The 24229-nt window shown below is 39.7% G+C and overlaps 1 pseudogene; it reads left to right on the top strand.

The window, feature by feature from the left end:
• Positions 1-23: 23 nt before the first annotated feature.
• LOC128939068 (BPI fold-containing family C protein-like) lies at positions 24-23502 on the top strand (annotated as a pseudogene).
• The last annotated feature ends 727 nt before the right edge of the window (positions 23503-24229 follow it).

The raw sequence follows: 24229 nt of genomic DNA on the forward strand, positions 1-24229 counted from the left end.
GCGCTGTGGCCCGGCCGCGATCGATGATTGGGCGCTCGGCTGCGCGCGGGGAGGAGCCGCCCCCGCGCGCGCCCCCAGAGGCGGTGCGGGAGCCGCCGTTGCTGCGTATGCGGGCCCGGCGCTGCTCCCGCGCCTCACAACGGCTCCGCTCCTCCTCAGCCTCTTGCCCTGCCGTGGATGAGCCATGGCCGAGGAACTCCTGCGCTCGGGCTGCCTGGTGCCGCGTGCCGAGGGTGGTTGGGCCGCTGCCCTGCTCCTCCTCAGTGTGACATGGCGCCAGGTAATGCTCTGTAGCCAGCGCTACAAGCGAGAGCCTGGCTGGCTGTCAGACTGTGGCCGAGAGTGGAAATGCGCAAAGAGAAAGGCTGAAGGAAGATGCTGCCCCCGAGAGTGTTTCGTTTTATGAAGGAACGTGTTTTTTCTAGACCAGTCTGCTAAGTTGTCACTTCAGAGGTAGTGCTGCAACACCTGTGAGCCAATAAACTCGACATAAGTATGAAGTGATACAAACTGAAGTTTACTAGCTTTAGTTCCCCTTCACTTGTCATACTTGGAAAAAAAGCATTTCCTCACGTCTTTTATCTGAAAGTACACACTTGACAGGAGCATAATGTTGAGTGGGGGAATAATGTAAAAAGCAATTTTTTTTTCAAGTTTTCACTTCATTTAATGAATTCCATAGAATTTTCAAAAGCAGTAAATTCAGAGCTACCTTAGAGCAATGGATATTCTCAGATCATCGGGTTTTTCTAACAATAAAACTTGACTTGCATCACATTTCTCCATACAAAGAATGACATAAGAAAAGTGGGGTACTTTCTGGGAAGGTAATACTAAAATAATAAGTGAAATTACAAGACCTAGCTTACACAGCTACCACTGAGTATAACTGCATATTAGGGCCTTAATCACATTGCTTAACCCTGCAGGAATAGCCCTGCTGTCTTCTTTCAGCACCTGGGAGCCCAGCAAGAAAAAGGAGACTTGAAACTTCAAAAAACTATTCTGGGCTGCAGGTGAAATCTCCTTAATGCATCTGAACACGACCATCCAATCAATCTCATGCAATTCTTTTTTAGAGTTGGCTCTCAGAGATGTCTCAAGCTGAAGGGCAGCCATCCTCTGGTTTCAACAAGCCAATAAATTCCTCAGTGGAAAGGAGAGGCTTGCACTGGAGGTGATGAAAGGGAAGAGGCAGCTGAGCTGGAACACCACTCGCTGGACAAGGGAGGAGCTCATGCTCATTACAGTCAGCTTGGTGTAACTTACCACGACAACAAGGGATTTCCTGAGAAGCTGCACCCTTTGCCACCGCCCTTTTGGAAGGAGTCCTTACACAGTCATCATCAAATGGGGACACATCCTGAATAAACCCAGAAGAGGGTTGCTGCCACAGAGGGGGATGAGAGTGGAACTGGCAGAGAAGTAGAAAGGAGAGCACGTGAGGAGCACTGTGCCTTTCAGAAATTCTTTGCTCTCTCCAGGAGCATTGAATCCAAAGTGTGTCATGCTGCTGCCTCAACATCATCACCATTTTCCTTTGGCCATGGATGTCCTACTCTGTTTCATTCTCCAGAGTTATCCCTGTCACAGCCACCTCCTGTTACCCCACTGGCTCTATGGCAGACGTGCTGCTAGCAGCAGAACCACCCTTCTTGTAGCTTGCACAAGCTGAAGCGACTGTGTGACGTGAGGTGGTTCAGTTTCTCAGGAGCTGACTAGTCATTATTGGGTAACCAGCTAGACCAAGTTACAAGTGAGCTTTTTGCTGCCACTCTGTGAATTTTTCCTTTGAACTTTATGAGTCATGCTATAACATGAGGTTTAGACACGTTTTCCACACAGCAGGAAAACCTCCTAGGAAACAATTAGGATGAAAGGCTAAAATGTTTTCCTCAGCTTTCAAGTCTGGCAGATTTCACATGACTCAACACCACCATTATTTTTTCCTTCACACATCATTCTAGAGGAAGGGGCTGTTATTTGATGAGGTACAGGTTTTCTCCACCATTTCAATTTTGTCTCAGTCTGCAGGCAGGAGACTTTCAATGGCCATATATGAAGTTGACCTCTGGCTGGGAAGGGCACTTGTCCAAATACTATAGGGAACCTGTGTGCTTAGAGGCTTAAAGAGTGGTTGTGGACAGAGGAATTTTGACTTTCAGCATAGTTCACTCTTGTCAGAAAGACTGAATTATTTTTAAGTCTAGTTCATTAAGATAATACACAGTATGGTGCCAAAACAAAGCTCTTTGTCAGTAGCTTGGAATGGTTGTTGAAGACTGTGGTTTCTCTACTCAAAACACTTTATTGAGGATGTTTCTTTTGCTCATGGTCAGTGTGAAACAGAACCTGTTTCACCAAAGCTGTAAAACCCTACTGATAGCCCTTGTGGGTGCTCTTGAGTAATTTGAAAATTAAAGCTGGAGTCCTGTTGACTGAGTCCCATGGCAGAGGAGAACTGTAAAATGTAAAGGTCTCTTTGGTTCAATTACATACCTCATGGAAATTTTTTTTCCTGAAAGAAGAGTGGGGTAATAAAGCTGTGAGCCGGTGGACCTTTTCTGTTATTTCTCTTCATGTATTTGCCACTATAAATGATGTATTTTATAATATGTATCAATAAATACATATGTGTATATATTAACTTTCAGTGCTCATATTTTGAATGACAAGAGGCACACTGAAAGATGTGATAAAGTGTGGGAAGAGAAGGAGATGGGTATGAAGGCTGGAGTATCATTGGGAGATGAAGTGCCAAAGTCTAAAGTGCCATTGAAGTCTACCAGTGGAGGAGATTCAAATGAAAGCCAGTGGAGGCAACCTCCTAAATTCTTGCAGCTTGCTGGTGGTCAGCTTTACTGCTAGAAGGTGTTTTAGAGCCCTTTATGCTAATGCTCTGTACAGTGAGTGCATTACACCATCTCAGGTTGGCTGTCTACAGATTACTCTTAAACAGTTTGCTCATGTGGCTCTTATCTTCTCTGTTGCTGATTACAGTCTTGATTGTATGGAGCAAAAGACCTTCCAGCAGTTTTCCTGGAGTTTGCCGGATTGCTTCAGACACTTTCAGTGGTTTTTCTTGTATTTCCATATTTTTAACGGTATCAAATTGTTGGGAGTTGTGTGCTGAGCAAAAGTATTTGAAGTGGCTAAAGTCAGAATTTTGTAGCTTTTCATTAGCAGACTGAAATCACATTTCTCTGGGTGGTAAAAAGAGGCTAATTTTTTTCTTAGGGAGATCACTGCATCCACCTCTTGGGAATCTGACAGGACTGCAATTTGTGTGAGCCCAGGGAAGTGGCTGCCTAGGCTGAGTGTGCCTCATGCTACTGTCAGTTCCCAGAAAGGAAGGGAATGGTTGTACAGGAGGCTGCTGAGTGAGCCAAACTATGGGCAGAAAAGCAGAGAGGAAGGCTTAGAACAGACCTATGCAAATGATGGACTCGAGTCTAAATCTGGGCAGATAGATAATGCCTGCTGCATTCTAGTTCAGTGTCTCAGTGTTTCTTACTCTTTCCCTGTGTCTTGGGAACCACCCCTCAGTTCTTAGCTTTGAGGGCAGCAGGCAGGGCAGAGCCAGAACAAGGACACTGATTTTTGTTTTGCTAAATGGACTTTGGTAAAAATGAGCCTCATAGTCCTGGCTCAGGTGCTAGGATAGGGCAGTTACAGAGCTCAGCAACATTGACTCAATGGATCCAAACAGTGACAATGGTTTTTTCCATCAGCTCATCAGACAACTGCCTCCCAACATTGTTATCCATTGTTAGCAGATTCTGTGTAGGCATTGCAGCTATGCTATTTATTTTGCAGCCTGGCATAGATTAATAGTTCTCTGGCAACCCTGCTCCAAGGCCTTGAAAGCCTTTATGAAGGGCATCAGTAGTAAAGCCACACTTAGGAAAAGCTGTGGTAACACAAAGCTTTTGCAAAGCTGCTGAAAAACTGGGGAGTGTCCCAGACATACTCACAGATACAACTTGTGGGGTAGGGGGGGGCATTGCCTCCTGTGGTTTGTTTGAAGATTTCACTGAGTAAGATTGATGGCTGCCTCATGAGCTGGGAAGTGGATAGCATAACTTTCTACACAGAATGCAGGAAACCATGAGCAGGAGCTTACTGGAGTTTTTCTTATTCTGTGGGTATTCCCAGTAGTTGGGAAGAGGGTTCATCTGCCTTTATGTAATTTAACAAACTCCTATGTCATTTGCTGTTTTCTTTAAGCATTCCTACCAATATATCTCTTCCATCAATCATATAAACTTCATATTCTTTTTCCCTCAAGAGGCAGTCTTCCATATGGAATATCAGTGTGTAGGAAGGGTTAAAACTCTGGGGCTATGGAGTCCTTTTTGATTTGACATTGTTGAGTGAGCTGCAAAAGCCTTACTGGTTCTTGAGTATACTGCATTTTCAAAGTTTGTCAGAATGTGGATTATGCTCTCAAAATGTTTTTTTCCCTGAGACTACTTTTTCTTGCAGTGTCCTGGGATAACTTTGTAAGGATTCCTCGAAGAACCAATACCAGGGCAATATTGATAATGTATTTTGTCTGTCTTATAGTGGGAAATCTACCAAAGACCAGTTTTTTATGAGGTACTAGGTAGAACATAGATTTGCAACCATTTGTACTCTGACCTGATAATACTAAGTTCAATACAGAAGTTAGACTAACAAAGGGTGGGGAGTGGGGGTTTTTTTGGTGGAGCAGAGGGTTTGTGCTTGTTTTAAGTGCATTTATGTGTTTTCTAAGATTATGGAAAAGATTGCCCAAGACAATATGATGCTGGTTAGAAATCCAGGAATGACTTTATAGACTCCAAATGACTGGGAAAGCAGCAAAACCTATTGCTACTAATTAACTAGCATGGTTTTATACATAGGCAGGTATCATGATCACAGCCAGACATGGTAGAAAAGGATGTGCCAGTCCCCTCTGTGCTAAGCCCAGCATAAAGTTATTATGGGTCCCTAATAAACAATTTTCTAAGGCAGCACTGGGAAGACTTGGAGTTGTCTTGAGAAACAGTATTGTTATTTCTAGGAAATTGAGCAGTAGCTGTCATTGGTAGTGAAAATCAGGATCAATTCAAGAATTTTGAACAAAGAAATCTTATTTTTATATTAGGGATGTGTCACAGAAAGAAACAATTTGCCTCAGCTTTTGTGAATCTGTGTTGTGTGGTTATGTCCCACCACACAGTGGCTCAGAGCCTGCTTTGCACTCAACCACACCACTGCATTCTCATGCCAGGAAACCCTTCACTGTTCCTTTGTGATCACCATGTAATTCTCACACAGGCTTTGAATTTACCTTTGCAGTCCCTTCTCATGTAATCTCATTTAGTCAAGCTCATGTAGCAGTGTCTGACCTACCTTATTGTATTAGACCAGAAGATTCAGTTGAAAAACTTTGGAACTCTCAAAGCCAGTGTATCCTAGGGAGGCTCTGTAAAAAGAAGGTGGTGTTATAGAGAAAGCCAAACCTACTCCTGCTTGACTGGGATTGCTTTGTCATGCTCACTCTGCAGGTGGTAGGACAGATGATAAAATACAATAGCCAAGACATGGGTGTGGGGAAAGGGTAGAGTAGTGGAGCAGAACCACTCAGTCTCACCAAAAGCTAGTGCCTGCCAAAGTGATATCCAAGGAATCAGAAATCTGTGCTGGCTCCCACAGTAATGGCTCTGTGCAATAAAATCATTAGCTAAAGTCCTCTTGCCTATCCATCCTTGTCCAAATTTCATTGAGGGAAGTAATGGATACTGGTTTTTTTGCAACTCATGGTATGCAGAATTTATGAAAGCATCTGTATCATACATGTTGTTAATAGATCTGTGACAAGGGTGAGAAGATGCTAAAGATATGGTATTTTTTCCTGCTGTGTTGGCTGTCCTTGAGGCTTGAGGCTAATCCTGGTCTTAAAGTGGGGATTCATCAGAAGGGGCTGGACTTTATTATGTCTAACATTGCCAGAAGTTAATTTATCATAAATACTCTATGTTCAGAATATCGTTTCTTAATAGAGGTGCAATGAAGGAACAAGTTTCCTAAATACTGAAAGAGAATATATTCCTTTTGTCACTTCCACCAGGGAGACACTTTGCCTCTTCCCTAATTAATTTTCTTTCTTTTGTGTGCATCCCAGGTGTGAATTTATCCTTTATTGATGACTGCATTCTCCTACAGTCCAGAAGGTTCTACTACATTCTTTATACCTATATACTTTCTTAGAACCAGGATTAGATGGTCATACAATTTCTCTTTTTTTAAAGTGTCAGAAACCTGACTTATAGTGCAATATTTAGCTGAAGATAAACAGACAAAATTGGGGGGAAAAGCTTACCACTTTGGAACAGCCACATAGCTTCACACCTTGACTCTCACTCCTGCATTTGGCATGGGACAGCACCTGCATGTACTATTCTTTAAAAAAAATGTAGTGACTGCCATAATTCTGCCCCTGAAAGAAAATTTCCACAGTATGTTTTCCATACTCTTTCTATTCATGCTAACTTTCACTGTCTCTTACCTAAAGCTTACTCCATGGGTGTGAAGGGCATGTAATAGAATTTCAGTTGTTTACAGAATTAATATTAGTAATAAAGGTTAACAAGGCACAAATTCAACAAAGACTGGGTCATGCTAAGGATTAATTGTCATTTATGTACCGAGCATGCTGACAGGTAAACAATGGACTTGTGAGGGGAAAACTAAAAGGGTTTATGCCACTGAGATGAAAGCAAGGATCAGATCCACTTATTTGGCTGTATGAGCATTGTTATAAAGGCTTCTGAGGAGTTGAAAAGTGCAGGGCAAACATCAATCACCCAAAATAGTATTGATCTCCCTTGCTTTCTAGGGATCTCTGATGCCTTTAGGTTCTTCGTGTGAGCATAGGAGTTCTTGTGACAGTCAGCATGGTCTTCCAAATGCTGAGTGAACAGACTAAGTTGGCACACCTCTGCATTAGTAGTAAGAGCAGATTAACAGTGCCCATCCCAAAGGTATTTCTCATATTTGAAGATCTTGGTGCCTCACATCCTTTCCCTTAATGTGAGAATTGAAGACTGAAGCAATAGATCCTGCCTTCGTGCTTCTTGCCTGCTACAAGAACCTTGAGAGAAATTCCACCTGTGATCACTGTCTGCCTTCACTGACAGTCATAAGAGAGCTTTAAGTTATTTCAGTGAGAGGCCATATTTTGCTTTGGAGACAGGAAATCCCAGGGAATCATGACTTACTTCTCCCTCATAAAACATGCATTTTATAAAAAGATATTCCAGTGTTACCTTATCACAAATTTCAATCCTTTGCTTTTCTAATACTATGGAGCCTGGCGATGAAAAAACCCAGGTGTTTTGTATTCAGCAATTGTGAGGTCAAAAGCTAAAGACTCTTGTGTTACAAACATTGGAAAGCAGTACATCATTCAGTATTAAAATTTTAATTATGTCTTAATCAAAGAAGGAAGGCTCGAGGAATTTGGAATGAAAAGATGCTCTGTTTGTTGACAATAGAGTCTGTGTATATTATCAACGCACAAATAGCATTGAAACGTTCGAGAAATTAGAGATTCCTTAAAGCAGGAAAGAAGGTAAGAAAATAAGTCAGGTATCTGAAGCAGGCTGTAAAGGTTAAGGTGCAGTGGCAAAACACACATACTGTGAAAGAAACTGGAAGAAATAATTTTAGAGGATTGTCTTTAAAACTCAAACAACTTCCTGTACACAAGCAACAATTCAGACAGTTCTGCATTTGACATACCAGTACTTCAGATGCATATGTCACACTTTTTCTATAAGTAACCACTACAAAGAGAAGTTGCCTTGCTACTTCATAACTTGCTTTTTCATCCAACAGATGTGAGCCAGTCTGAGGTAAGGGTGATGATCAAGTATTTCCCAAGGCCACCCACATTATGAATGAAGGGAGTATAAGAGTTCAGAAACCTGACATGAACTCTCAAATATGAAATACAACTCAGGGACAAAATGATCCTAACAGATTGTCTTGATCTTATATTAAATGTCTTATATGTGAGCTTAAGAGGAGTTGTAGATGGGAGTATTTGTAGTTGGAAGGTGATTTAGGTAAGGATCATAGAATCAGAGTGTTGCAAAAACATGGTTAAAAATTAGGATTAAATTATTCAGCAGTGTATCTGGGCCTTCAGGTGCCTGAATCTAATCTGCAAGGCACATACTTTCCTATGTCCTCTTGTAGGCAGGAGGATTGGGATGGAGCTCCTGAAGCAAGCAGTATTGAAAGAGACTTTCCCAAGCTGGAGTGGGCAGGAGAGTTTCTCAGTTGTTAAGATCAACTATGTCATTTCAAGGTAAGTAAAGGAAATAATTTTCAAAGTTTTATGATGAAACCACTTTTCATTACAACAGTGCAATAATTACACAGCCACTGTTTTGTTCAGTGTAAAATTTTAGTGGTTCATCTAACTCTGCTTCTGATTGGTTTTAAAAGTATTTGTTCTGCTACACTCAGAGGTGAGCTTTATAAAGCTTCTGAAGGAGCACCTTGGCTGGTTTTTTTTTCATCTAGTTTGTGTCAGAGTTTGGAGCAAGACAGGTGTAAGCATGGCTATGATACAGCAGTAGAAATAGGTTTGAAAGAGGGCAGAATTGGTGTTATTAACAATCTTCTACTATGAAGGAACTGTAGTAGTGAAAATAATCTGTTTGTGTTTGATGAAAAAAAAGCCAGAAAAGGGATAAGATGAAAATGTGTGCAGGGAATGATGTATCTTGGCAGACATGGCAGGAAGATACTTTTTACAGAATATTTTTGGATGAATTTACATCATAAATTACCATTTTAACTGGATAGGGCTCAACAAGTGTTTATTGAAGAGGAAAATCTTTGTACCAGGGACAGCCAGTAGAAAAATGGCTTTGTAGAGTTTCCTACAAGTTTTCCAAATACAGAGACTAATTTAGAAGCAGGTCTTTCTACAGCCTTCAATCCCACCTTCCAATAGGCTATTAACAAAAAACCAAGAGAACACAGAGCCAGATTCTTCCAAAGGTACACACTGGAACAATGACAAGCAAAAGGCATAAGTCACATCAAGTACTGCAGTTAGGAAAACATTCTAGGGAGCACCAGAACAAGGGCTGAAAATGTTGGAGAGTCTGCATTCTTGGATGAGTTCAAGACTCAGGTGGGCAGAGTCTCTGAGTTGTTTCGTCTTTTAAGTAGGAGATTGAACCAGAAAAGTCTCCTGAAGTTCTATTTCAATCTAAATTATTGCATGATTTTCAAAACCCCAATTCATTCCCCCAATCATAGTTCTTGAAATTTGCAGTCTTCCCGGTATATAATCGGATTTTGCCTCACAGCAAACAAGATACCTAAAGGTATCAGGCATGCCTGAGATGTTATTGGAAGGTTATGGTCATTTTAACTGAAAGTAGCTGGTGCCTTCTGCCCCGGGGAAAGCAGGCAAATGGCAATTGTTTCAGAGATCTCTGCCAGATAGCAGGGAACAATGAGGAATGGATACTGCATGATAAGATGACATGTGATATCTTTACAATGTTCAGCTCAGTTCAACACACTCATTTGCAAGACAATATCCTTGAATTTCAGAAATATTTATTTTGGCAGGGAAACATTCAAGTAAGATTTAATTTAGAAAAATGGATCCTCTCCAGAGCCCTTTGTTTAGGCATGGAAGCAGAATAGGAGAACAAAAACTTTGGTTGTCTTCAGCAAATGCTAGCATTTGGACAACCTGGATTTATTTATAAATGTAGTATCTGAGATTAAACATGGATTTATTCTTTGCCTGGCAAGAAGATTTCTCTTTAAAGAGTTCATTCTTCTCTCAAGGAAAGTTTTTTGTTACAAAAAAAACAAAACAAAACAAAACAAAACAAACTCCCCCCCCCCCCCCCCCCCCACAAAAAACCCCAAAAAACAAAAAACAAAACAAACAAAACAAAAAATCCCACCCTGGCTAAATATCAAGGATTCTTTTTCCAAGGATGCTATGAGTTAAAATGGTACAAGTGTCTTTCTTTCCTAAAATATACATGGGTCAGTCATTTCTAAGAAATGCTTTTTTACTCAAGCACGGACTTTGCCTTTTATACCAAAAGGGTTTTAAGTGATCAGAGGTCCTTCTTAGTCTTTCGACATGCAGTGCAATAATGCCCCTTTCTGTATTCTGTAGGCACAGAATTAATGCTGTAGATTTCCCAGAAACTTCTGCTTCCTGTATTCCTGGCACTGTCATTTATCTGTCAGTGGCAAAGGCTTCTGCTACAATCAGTGCAGACTGGACAAGACACTCATGGCTACTGGAAGTTTTGTACAGAATGCAGGTAGGAGGGCTATGGGAGAAGGACTGCAAATGAAACTAAGAAATATAGTGGGAAATTATTTTTCAGATCAGATATACATTATCATTTAACTACAATCCAACAATAATCTATTTGAATAAGCTTCTTAAGAAGGAAACATCCCCTGACGACTAATGTTGGTTTTTGTTTTTTTTAAAATTATTTTACTCCAGAGGTCTCTTTGGGAAGTATCAGTTCTGACATTTGTTAGCATGCTCAGTTTGCCCAGCATTGCATGAATATTCAGGGCCACAGAGTTTACAGTAGCCACATTTGTTACTTTCTTTGTATAGTATACCTGGAAGGTCGACTCTATAGCTAATTAGCTATGTGCTGGTACAGTGTATATTGCCTTCCAAAGAGCTCCTACTAAAGGAAGGGCACTGTCACAATGCCAAACATTCAGAACTTCAGAAACTCCAGAAGTTGGGTTGCTATGGAAAACTGACTTAGCTTCATAAGCCTGTGCAGTCTAAGAATGTCTGTAATGACATGATTACACACTGATTTTTACACTTACTTCAGCATTCTTGCAATACAATTTTAATACAATGGTATTAAATAGTATAGCTTTTCTTGGAAGTGGGGAGGGCTGAAACTTCTGGAATACCAGAAAAGTTTGCAAGATGCTAATCTCTACAATTTGGATTAATGGAGCAGCTGGTAACAGTAGGCATTGCTCTGTTGTGAGCCAGGTAGCACAGCAAGATGGATCACCAGGCTGCAAAATTTCACAGCACAGCACATCCTGATTCCAAAGGAGCATGGGCATGCAGTTCTGTCTCAGTGACACTAGTGGCTGGGAACTGCTGTCACTGTTCCTCCAGCCTCTCTGTTTTTTCTTCTGTTACATCACTGTTGTGAAGAGAAAGATACATGAGCTGAAAAGGGGAGGTTTAATATGGTAACGGTGATAGGAAGGACTTGCAAAATATCGTGACTGGGAATAGTAGACACTAGTTTGATTAGGGGCAGTCTAGGGTAAAAATTAACCTTTTAGGATCACAGCTTCTTTTTCCAGGAATTTTGCATTGCGTAAAAAAATTAAGAGGAAAGTGGAGAGACTCATGGTTTGAACTTTCTCTTGGACAGGGTTCTTTCTCTATAGTATTGTGCCATCACTGTAGTAATGCCTGAGAGAAGAAAACCCAGGTAATCAAGATGAAAGGGTGAAAAGTGATGCTTTCAGTGTCAGTGCTATTATGGTAAATGAGGTTTTTATAAGGCTATTCTAACAACCATTCAACTCTCTACCCTACTTGGTTGGTCTACAGCTTTTGCAACTCCTAACCATAGTCCTAGTACCTAAATTTGCTGGAATTCGGGTTTAAAGAGATTTCTCTTGATACCTTAGTAGGAATTTTAGAAAGATTTCTCTCTTAGAAAGGAGAATGAATGAATTTAGGGCTGGACAAAAAAAAATGGAGTAATGTAAAGATCTAAAGGAGTTATTGAAAATTTTCTTACAGGAAAAAGCAAAGTGGAACAATTAAAGTGCTGATAAAACTTGAGTTATATAATTAGGAGCTATCTGGCTTCTGCTGTTGCAGTCCCAGAGACCTTCAGGTTGATCTGTCATGAAAAACTGGAATGTCCTGTATTTCTGTGAAGTTGTGACATTTTTGTAAACTTGTCAAATCCTCCACCACACTGAAAATTCATGTCCTGGAAACCTTTGCATATAATCTGGTTTTGGATACCAGGCATGTCCCTAAAATACTTCAATCCCTTGGAAACCCATTCTTCATTCTAGATAATGGAAGCAAGAAGTCCTTTTACATTTGATTTACAGGCCATTTCTTAAATAGTTCCCTTACAGCAGATGTTTTCTTGACTGAGTTTGGCTTTTTTTCCCCAGGCAGCAAAGACCAGGGAGAAATTGCTGTGTTCATCTCAGGACTGTTTATTGCAGTCATCTTCGGAGTGTCACGGGATAGAGGGGCCACTTGTGCACATTGCTACACAGTTGCCAGCTGAGATTGATAGTGTTAAAGTCAAATCATGTGGAGAATCTAGGTATGTACAGCAAACTTTCTAATTATTCTGTGAGAAGTAGCATGTTTGTACCATAAAGGGACATTTTTCAAATTTTGATTTCTAAGGATCCAGCTACAGGATGTGATTAACCACTGAAAGTTCTGAAAAGAGATTTGTAATGATCTGTTTTCAAAACTAGACTCCTTTGTTGAGTGTGTAAAGTGCAGTTAATTTACATTTCTTCCTGCATGTGCTAGCAAATGAGCTAACTAGACCTATTGCACATGAAAGCATTGACATTTCACCATATTAGAGAGTCCAAGGTTGCAAATGGAAGGTTGCAGGTATAAAAGGCATTTAGATTGATTAAGCTTTTTGACAAGCTGACCTACAATTTATAAATACAGCTTTCAAAAGAGAATATGAAACAATGCTTACAGTTCTTACTATGATTTTCTTGAAATTTTTTTCTTAGACAAAATGTGGCTAATTGAGCATCATTTGTAAACTAACATTCACAACTTTGCAGATTGCTTTCTATATAGCTCTTCTGAGACTCTGGCCCCCTAGATTTGTCTGAGACTCTCAAATTAATAAAAACAGTCAACCATAGTCAACAACTAACAGTCAACAGTATAGCTATAATTGCTTCATGTTAATATAAATGACATTCATATCCCAGTCTGATAGATTTTATATTTCAAATATGTCAGTCCATGGTAAGAAAGCCACTGTGTCCCTTTCCTTTCCACCAGTTGTATCTACTGCTTTCTATCTGGTTATCTTGATAAGCCCATTCAGGCCAAATTGGATAAAATGTAAGTTTGCGAAGATGGTTTCAGTTAGCGAAGGGAGGAGTTAAAACACAGGCCCTACATTTCTGACTTGTCTCTCCTTTCATATAGCTATGCCTAAATATCAAATACAAAATCAAATTGATGGATGCACTGCTTAGAAAGCATAAGAGTGAGTTGGTGATAGCAGTTTTTGGCTAAGTAATTTTCATAGTGCTCAAATTGTAGCCATTTTTATTAGATGCCAAAGTATTCCTGAACTATTCCTGAACACTATGTGTTCATGGTACAAAAAAAGGGAAAGGAAAAAAAATACAGCCATTGTTCTGTATCTTAACATACTCTATACTGCACTCTAGAAATCTCTTGCATGCATCTTATATACAATATTCAGATTTCTTCTGTACCCATAGGAAGTCACCTGCAATCTTTCAGTCTGTTGTAATGGACCTGTGTTATTTCTTTAGATTTTGGAGATGAGCATTTTCCTGCTGATCCTTTATGCTTTTGGTGTGTGGACATAAGACTTGTGTTCAGTGAGGTAACAAGATGCTGCAGGCAGACTGTGTCACACAGAGCTTGTTTCTTTTCCACCAGTAACTGTACCTGTGTCACTCTTGCAGAGACATGAATACAATAGTTATATATGTTCAAAAAGGATATAAGATTTTCACTACTATAATCAATGCCACAGCTTTTTATTATTGTTCTTGTTAGAGTTTTTCCCCTCAAGATTGAAAACATTTGGGTTGTTTCTCAACTCAAATTAATTAAGTTTCTGTAAGTAATATAATTCAAGTCATAGAGTTTTTTCCCATTCTTCACTATTCATTGTGGGTATTTCTATTATCTGCTCTGCTATTCATAAGCAGAGTAAGTAGACATTTATTTTTCTTAAAATGACCTATACCTTCCATGTGCCAAGCAGTGGCAAATATTACTGAAAATCATGGTCATTGAGACAGTTTTCTCACATAGCACATAATTAAACACTTCAGGTTCCAGGGCACTCTGAGCTGTGCTGTCACATTCATATTCATATTGAAAAGTTCATAATCTCTGTGTGAATTCCCCATTTCTCTTTGAACCCATCTGATTTTTATACAGTATAAACAGACCACATAGTCCAATCAAAAGTAACAGACTGAGACTGCATCCAGCACCTTTAAGAAAAAAGTCTTCAATCATTTTTATAATGAAGCACTCTCTATGTGAAAAAAGTCCCTTTTCTTCAGCACTGATAGGCAGGAAAATGTGCTAACATCATCTTCCAAAGGATTTAGTCCTATTTAGTACTATTTCACTAACCATATAGGAGAGTTTAGTTCTCTTGTGCAAACATGTAGCAAAAACAGCGACACTGCCCTGGATTTTTCACTACATGGGAGAGACTTCTGCAAAGTGTATTCAGTTGTGAACAGCAGGAGAACAAGCCTAAACCAGGAGGAATCAGTGGCTTTTCCAAAGGGAATACTCTCGCTTTTTCCCTTATAATAATTTCTGTGTTTCTTCTTCCATCTCCCAGCATTCTTCTTCAGATTCATCATTGCAAAAATGCTTTGCTTAAACTAAGTAATAACTGTTTGTGATGTGGTTTTGTAAATAGCGTCTGTTTTGATTTTGTCTATCATTGTTCTAGTTTAAAGCCAGACTGACACCTTTGCACAAGTAGACTATTCCCTAGTTAATTCTCCAGCAGTGTCCAAATGACACATTAACTTGTATTTGAAGGTTATTTGTCTTTAATATAAGTGCTTTCTAAGGCTTTTCTGATTATCTTTTGAGCTGGTGAATTCTCTCACTACAGTCTTATTCAGCCTCTCCAACATTTACTTAGAAAAGCAATAAGACATTTTGGGAATTTTGGTCAAGAATTATTTTGGAAACCAGCATTTGTTAATTAACCCAAGCTATTATTTATAATTAAATTATTTCAGAATTGAAGCCCTTCAGAGGTGCTTTACAAACAGCTTAAAGTGTTCTTTAGATACACAGCTCTTGTACTGCTGCTTGGTCTTCACCTGTTAGCAGTGATACATAATCTGTGATGGTTCCCAGCGTGATTGCAGTCCAAAGCTGTTTGTTTTGAGATGATTCAGCATCTTGTATAAGTACAGATTACACCCAAAAAAAGGCTTCTCTCAGACAGCCGTTGAGCAGCACATAACAGTTCTTATCTACTTTTCACCTTTGTTGCAGGAGTTATCTCAGCAACACCCAGATTTTCCAGCAGTTTCCACAGTCCTTGTAATTCAGAGCATCCCCATGGCTCTCAGAACAGACTTCAGTTAAGAAAAATGTGCCAGAGCTGATTTTGTTCAAGCAACTCTTGCCACATACAAAAAACTCTGCAAGCAGGATATACACAGCTTTAAAGAACTAAGCAATTACTGATCAGCTACTGTCACTATATTGAATTCATAGGCTAAGCTTTAGTACATGGACATCACAGTGGGACACAGAATGACTTTTCTAAGTCAGTCAAGGAAGTTATTCAGTGCTCATTGGAACAGGCTGGTTCTTGATGGTTATAAATTGTCTTCTTCCAACTTCCAGCTTTTTTTCTTAGGGTTTTATACCTTTCCATGCCAGTGTTTTTCCTATTGAATCTTCCAGCTACTAACATTCACAGTGTCCGTAACTACACTATCTACTGTCTGTATTACTCTTCTTTAATTTCATGGCCTCATACCCTCTCACATTTTAATAGTTATTTTCTTAGCGTACCTGAACCAAGGTCCCCTACCTGTGCAGCACCCAAAATAGGTCTGGGAGGATTGGCAGCTGGGCCAGGACTAAGTGTTAGGTGATATAAAAGGCTCTTTTGTGTCCCTGTCCTAAGCAACTTCCAGTGCTTTTCAGGAGTGTCTGAAGATTTTCCTGAAATGCCACCCTCAGCATTAAATTTTAAAAAGTGTCTTTGCTACAAGAGAAAGAAAACTGGTCCAGAGAATTATTTTTTTGTGTGTGTCTTGTAGCTGCTGTTCAGAATACTCACTTGAATGCTCAAATTAAAACTTTGAAAGCATGGCACCCAGATTTTCTTTGATTCCTGGTTTTTGGGTTTTTTTAAAGAGCCATAATTTGCTGATTTTTAGGGCATAACACAAACTTATTTGCTTAGTTCAAGGTTTCTTTAATGTCAAGCTTTTCTTCAGACAGGAAAAAATCTTTCTGTTCAACCACTGCTAATGCATTCTAACAGATAAAAATGTTTCAACTAGAAATATTTGATAATGACTTTTTGCAGGGCATGGTCTATCTAGTAGGAAATCACACAGACCCTCCCTTTGTGCCAGCTCCATTTGCTCTCCCAAGGTGAGATATATCACGGAATCACCAGGGTGATTCCGTGATATATCTGGGAGTCTCCAATTATTTTCTTATGTCTGCTTCACTGGTTCACTACAGAGCAGGGGCCTTTAACATCACTATCTCCAAAGAGGTGAGTATGATTTGCTTGTAATAGAATTACAAATATTAGTAAGATGGATAGTCAGCAAAGAACACTAACACCTTATGTTTGCCATTTCACATAGATTTGGGTCCTACTTATACCACTTGTAAAAGAGATTCATGACATGCAGTTTGTCATAATTCAAGTAGTCAAAATTCCTTTCAGACTTCAGAACTGAACTTCTTGGCAACTCTAGGCAAAGAATGATAGAATGAACATCAAAAGTTGGTGTGCCAGGAGTGGCAAAAGGAATTTAAAAGAGCTTTTCTCAGCATGGATTCCACATAGAAAAGGGCAAGACAAGAAGAAGTGTACTGAAGCCCCAGTCTGCTGCACAGTGGCCCATGATAGATGTGTTGGCTATACTGACAAACTAGAATAAATCCTCAGACTTAAGAGAGCAGCAGAAAGAAGCAAGCAGCAGGTACAAGCAAACTAAGCTTTCCTCTGTGGGTGAAGAACATACGGGACCTCTCCAAAATGCCAGTTTCCACAATGGCATTTGTAGTCAAATAAGTTTCCAATAAGTTTTGCTAACTGTAGCAAAAGGGTGTTTATGAAAACTGGTGACAAAAATGGTACTAGTAGACATCATCACAGTGGTTAGCAGCAAAAAGGCAAATGAGATTTTTGAGTCCTTGCCTTGGACATATTCAGTGTATTTCATCTGAGAAGGTCTTAGAGGCAGAAGTCATGTCTGTTCTTTCAAAGAATAATGCTTGTTTACTGATATATGCTCCTGAATCAAGTCCATGAGAAATCTCTCTCTTCTGTCCCAAAGAGCACTGTGGGTTCCTTAGAAATCATTCTGGGGCAAGAAAATACTAAATCAAAACATGGATTATCTAAAACTAAAATAAACAGAATGTGCTGGGGGTTTTTTCCCCCAAGGAAAACCTAATTTCCAAGCTGATAAAATTACCTAATTTATTTTGTTTACAGCTTAATAGTACTTTTAATCTAAGCACTTCCCTACTCAGATGTTTTATTTCTGAGGTGAGTACTTTTATTTGTACAGATCTTTCAAGAAAAAGCAGTATCTAATGTTTTCTATGGGTATTATCTGTGCGCTAGCTCATTTGCAAAAGCTGGAGGAGACAAGAAAACTGGTCTATTTTGTGCAAAATTCAAACTTACATGTCTACCCCATGATAACTGTTCCTAACTATATCATACTACACTTTAGTCATTCGCTACTCCTCTGAGGGCTTGATTTTCTCTCAGTGTTTGAAACAGTTTTAAAGAATAAGTGGTAGCCATCTGTCAGATCAATCTCCTTTCATTCCTCTTCAAAGTAATGGTATCTCTGCTATTGTTAGCCTGACTTCTCTTTGCAAAGATTCCTAATTTCTGACTCCTGGAGATTATATACAATGAGAAATAATAGTTATGAATCTATAAATGTGATGCAAGAAATTAAGATACTATGAAATGCTTTAAAAATATGGCAATATTTACTATAAGATTATGAAATTCAGAATCTGCATTGCAAACTGAAGCTTTGTCCTCTAGGAGTTTCCAAAGCTTTTCAAAATCTTGTCAACTTTTCTAATTTCTTTATATTGTTAAGGTGATTAATTTTTTTTTTTTTAACTGGACTCACTCATTTCCTTCACTTATTAAACATACTAATCTCTTTCTCTTAAAATGTATTTTTCAGGAGTAGCCTCTAAATTGTTTCTCTATATATGTTCAGTATCAGTGAGTTTAAAACTTCATCTTTTGCTTTATCATCTCTGAGACTCAGAGTATATGCAATGCTAATTTTGTCACTTCAGTTGGTGTAATGAAAATGAAGCTTTTTTAATACTGATTCATTACCAGAGGATTGGTGAATAGCACCTGCTTATGATGCAGCTGTAGGAACTGTAGCTGGAGAAAAGCTGAACTCTGCCCTCAGCAGTTTCTTCCTCTTTGACCCTGCTCGGATTGCTTGGAGTCACACAGCAGCGGGCCCAGTGCTGCTGAGGCTGATGGCCACATCACCTCCTGCAGTCAATTAAATGCAGGCAGATGTGTCCTACACATCACTGGCTGTGCAGAAGTGTTTGCTGTCCTGCCAAGTTCAACCACCCAGTCCATCTTTGCAGGGAATCTAGTAAGTAAAAGGAGCTAGAAGATAACGTTCTGTGCTGGGGCTGAACAAATCACACACTAATCTTCCTGGTCCTTTGAAAATCTTAGAGATTAGCATAAAATAGCAAATACTGCTCTGCCACAAATATGCACATTGTTGTGTTGCATTTCACAGGAAGGAAACACACACCACACATTGTAGAAGTTAATAGATTTAATAGGTAGGTGCAGAGAGCCCTTTTCTCCATGTAGGAGGTTGAGTAACTATTCAAGAATAAATTGTAATATATAAAAATGTTACTGTCTGATGCCCAGTGTTCCTAACCTCTGTGTTAAGAAATAGTTCAGTGTGTCCCCAGATATCTTTTCATTAGATTGCAAGTGAACCAGTTATGTCAGCCATGCAAGGACTTAAATGATCCTCATGATAAAGAGGCAATCAGGGCAGTGTTATCACTCTGTTCACTCAATCCCAGTTACTGGCAGAAAACAGCAAATTCACAAATGATTTCACAATCTATATATATTGACCACACAAAAAGTTTAGACAATGTGTTTCCAATCACAAAAGCAACTGCAATTGTGCCTGTATCTAAGACAGTATCTATCTGTGCATGCAGTCACAGAAGACTGCTTTGTTTTTTTCCCTGCAGACAGCCAGTACCAGAGCCAATTTGACTATAAGCAAACAGAAGTTGATTATCTCATTACGTCTGAAGAGGTAACCAAGAAAAATTCAGAAAGAAGCATTAATTATCCCTACATTAGGATACAATAGAACTTGTGTCAGGCTGACAGTCCTTGTTTCACCATGAGAAAAAGAATATTAGTTACCTTCTTTCTCATAGGAGCTCCAAGATACTTTCAACTGGTTAGTCTAAATCTTGGAGATGAAATATAATAATATTGTGGAACAACCGTGTCTCCTGTGCCCCATGATGTTCCCCCTTTCTGTAGCTTAAATACCTTTCCAGATGACAATGTTCAATTTCTTGGTTATCTTGAAGGCATCTGTTTCAGTCTATATTGGTTTTGGAGAATCAAGTTCAGTAGTTTACTCAAAACCCTCTGAACGTTCCTGCAAAGTCTGAGCACCATAAACAGAAGTGCTGGAGTGCAAACTCTGCACAGGACCACTGTCCCTATAGTTCTCCATATGCCTTCATGAGAGGGGCAGGGAAAAGTGAGACTGCATAGCACACACTGCAGCAGCATGCCATCACACAAATGAGACTAGAAAGGTGTCTGTAGTTTGAATCAAAGCTCAGAGCATTTTAGATTTCACTTAGGTCTTGCTGGTTCTGTGGTTACCTGCAGCTGTGCTTGTTCTCAGCTGTCTTACAACACATTTTATCCACACTTCAAGTAGGGCTGGGTTTACAGCCTCTTTCTCCATAAATGCACATGGTGGGTAGAAGCAAGGACTTTCAGACAAGTAGCCCACATCAGTGTTTCTTCATGTTAGTTCTATACATAAAGGTGGGTTAGAATTCCAGAATTTATAACAATTTTTAATCTGTTATAATTTCATTTAAGAAAAATATGAACAGTCTTTTCTTAGTTTTAGTCACTGCACCTTTTAACAGGAAAAGAGGATTTAGAATGATCAGAGCCTGTCAGTATAAGTTTAAGAGGTAATGGTGCTGCTCACTTAGAGCTTTTGACACAAAAATGTGTTCTCCTGTTCTTCAAAACTTTGGTTTTCCCCAGGAATATGTGTGCAGTGAACCAAGGATTCATTACAGACAGCAATGGGAAAAGTTAGCAAATCATAATAGTTAGAAATGGGTATGAGTTTATTCAAATCATAATTAGTATTTGACAAAGGTATAGTTCAGCAATTCCAGGAAATTACTATTTCAGAAAAATTTGATTTCCCAAGTCTTGTAGTCACAGCACTGGAATACACATGACCATTGGAGGAGATTAGTATCAGAAAAAGCCTGATGATTCTAGAACTCATTTGTAGTTGTGCCAGTTTTAATTAAAAGTTGTTGGGAATTGAAGAGCCTCTGTCAAAGTTAAATGTGTGGATCAGCATGAAATAAGTATGAATTTCCACAAATGAATTTTCAAGCAGTGTACATAACTTGTGCCTCTAGTGAATCCTCTTCTTTTACTTTTTTTTTACTTCAGGTTCCAGTTTTCCCTGCTGCACTCCAGTCTTGGTTCCCTGATGTAAGTTGATGGTTTCAGTGCCTAGGAAAGGTAGCTGAGCCCTTCAGAGGCAAAAGAAATTCTTCTGAACCTATTGTGAACAATTATTGGTCTGTCTTAGGATATCATCTGCCACTGCTCTTTGTGATTTGAAACCCTATATTCTCTGCTTTTCTTTCTCTTTTCAGTAAGAGGAGATATCTCTGAGAGTGTTGGGGTTTTTTCCTCATCAGAGGCTCAAAATATTATATAGTCTGCCTAGGTTCAGACAGAATTCACAGCTGGATGGAGTAGGTGTAGTAGTTGGAGTGGATACAAAATCAGGCTTAAATTCCATTTCAGGAATTATCTTAAGTCACTTCAACGAAATACAATAAAAACAGGAGTTTAAAAGGGGAATAAAAAACCCACCATGCCACTATTTTGATCACTCACTGTAGACTTGGAAATGCTCAGTGAGACTCTACAGCAACTTAGTCCAACCCACATCTTTAAGTAAAGGGAGAAAGGCTCTAATCACAGTGGCATTAAGACAGAGCATAAGCACAGGACAGTTCTTCCATCCAGAGAGCAGTTCACTTCTGAGAACTGAGTCCTGCCACCTGAAATAAGGTTTAGCATATTTCATTCCTAAAGTTAAGGTTCATCCCAGGTACTTAACATAAAGAAAAAAAACCCCTCAATTTAATTCATTGCAAGAAACGTGGACACCTCTTTGCCATGTATATTTTGCATTGTTCAGCTGCAACTTAAACAAAAATAAATATTTTTTTGCCTGAGATTTTCTCTGTCAAGCTCTGCTCTGATCGTTTTGCTTGTCACTTTGGTCCTAGCCCTCCATTTTCCTCATCAAGCTACAACCTCATAGACATCAGGCACTAATCAGCAAATGTGCTTTTTCCATCACAGCAGAAGTCACTGGTGGAGAATTTTCTGTCTTATGCTTTACAGAGAATGGTGATTCCAGTAATCAAAGGTAAGGACTGTAGCCAGTTCCTAAGCACAGCTGGCTGGAAAGCAAGACTGAAACCATAAAAGGGAGTGCTCAGCTTTAAAGACTCTGTTATGGGAGGTTTTCTTTCCATTTGGTGACAGCTGGTTGGGTTTACTCTGTGCTGGACTTCGATCCTGGTCATTCAGCCCTATGGATCAGGGGCTGGCACAGAGTAAGCATTTGCTCCCTTTTGAACATTGGGCTAGGGTTCCATTTTCACTGAATGCAGTGTGGCAGCAGAGCTGAGATTGCCTTGAGTCTTGTCCTGACAGAGTCAAGCCATGACCAGAGAATGGCCCAAACTGAGGAAGTGCCGAGCACACTTGCATCTTTGGGCTTCAGGGTAACATCTCTGATCTCCCTCTGCCTTTGTGCTTCTCCTGCTGCCACAGGCAGGACAGAGTAGAAAATCAGCTCCGTGGGATGCAGGGAGTAAGGGACAAGGAGCAAGGGGGTGATGGCAGCGAGAAGCAGGTGGGAGGGTACAGAAGGTGCCTCTGAGGTGAACAGAGGTGAGAAGACTGCTGAGGAAAAAGCTGACCCATCAATGAGAAGAAAAGAAAGAGAATGAAAAGCTGGGAATCAAAAGTGAGATGTTTAGAAAAACAAATAAGAAAAAAGCTGGGGTTTGATTCAGGAAAATAGGAATAGATGAGAACAAGAGGAACCCACCGGCTGAGAGAAGAAAATAAAGATGGACAGTAAGTCAGAATGGAAAACAGCAGAAACCAGATTTTGAGGGGGAGATGCCAGATGAGGAACAAAGGCAGGCAGATCCCAGTGTCAGACAGCTGAGAGATTCTAAGAGGTTTATATGCAACTTTTTTGCATGGTTTTTTGCCTTTTTAGTACATATGAATAATAGCTCCCTTGAGAGACACGACAGCTAATTAAAGGGAAATTGCAGACAAATTGAGTTCCTTGACAAAGATGCTTCTGAAGTGCATTTTATTATTACTTTCAAATGTATTTATATTTGTCCTTTTCAAGATAAACTAGGGAAAGGATTTCCTCTTCTTAATTTCGCCCATACTAGCCCAACTGGATTTGTAATAAAAATGAATCAGGTGAGAAGCCAAATTTCCTCTAATAGAATATTGCTGCTGTTTCAGGCCTGTTATTGGGGGCATTTTCCAGCGGTGGGTAGATCTAAATGTTGTCAATAGTAAAGCTTTCACTATACATTGGTTATAATATGCAATCTCTGAACCAAAATGAGCCGCCCACCCCTAGCAGTGGTAGGCTGCAAAGGGCCCCCCAGCCTTTTGGGGTGCCATCATGGGGACGTGACAAGGTCAGCACTCCTATCCCCAGCAGGGCTTAGGAGCATTGAGAGCCTGAGTCCTCATTTCTCTGACCATTCTCTAAGAAGGCTCATGGGCAGAGTGTCTCTGTGGTAAGTGTTGCTCAGTCTTTTGGAGAGTTGTATTAACCTACATCAGAGCCCATTCCTACCCTAAAGTTAACTAAAGTGCAGGAGGCACAAAGCCACTCTTGCCTCCTGCCCTGCTGAGGGTGTTACCATGGGAACAAGTCCCAGAGTACTGTACCTGAATGTACCCACCTGAATTTAGGGAGGGTAAAACACATTTTCTATGTTTTTTCTTTCACTAGAGTCATCTGGTTATTTACACTGATGTTCGCGATCAACTGGAGGCTGAGGAGGACCTTCAGAGCCACTGCTGATGTCCTTTACTTTTAAAGAACAATTAGAGAAAAATGTAGTCCTCCTTCTGTTGTCTTATAGGGAGTAGATGCTATAACATTAGAAGCATCGCTCATCACTACTTTTAATGTTTTACTAAAAACTTCTTAAGCACTTTTCACAAAGCAAATCTGTTGTTTTTAAGTGAGTGTAGCTAATTATTATTGATGCTTTGGAAAACTTCCTGCAGCCTGATGAGAAGAAGTGACTGGTTCTTTTCACTAGAGTTGTAGACAATACATTTTCTTAATATTAAAAGCCAGTTCTTGCATAATTCAATTTATTTCCATTAGTGTTAGCAAAACTTTGTGTATGGAGTGAGACCTTATCCTTTGTAAGAATTTCACAATTTGTCCCTTTGTAACTGGACACTGAGAGTGGGAACAGATCTACAAATCTCAGTGAATTGCCATGTAATTATAGAATATCATCTAGTTCAGACACTGGCTCAAAACACGACTAATTAGATGGAGCTATTGAGCATGGTGTCCAGTCAAGTCTTGAACCCCTCCAAGGATGATTTCATAATCTCTCAGAACAATCTGTTTCATTATTTAACTACTTTAAGAGTAATTTTTTTTGTAGTATCTAATCACTATTTCCCATGTTCCAGTCTGTTCTGTGGCCTTGTGTACTTTCACTACACACTTCCCAGAAGAGTCTGGCTCCATTTTCTCTGTAGTCTCTTTGCAAAATTCACATGCAACA

The sequence above is a fragment of the Melozone crissalis genome, unplaced genomic scaffold (genome assembly GCF_028551555.1).
Source record: "Melozone crissalis strain CALT ecotype California unplaced genomic scaffold, PUWL_Pcris_2 ptg000004l_1, whole genome shotgun sequence".
Taxonomy (NCBI): Eukaryota; Metazoa; Chordata; class Aves; order Passeriformes; family Passerellidae; genus Melozone; species Melozone crissalis.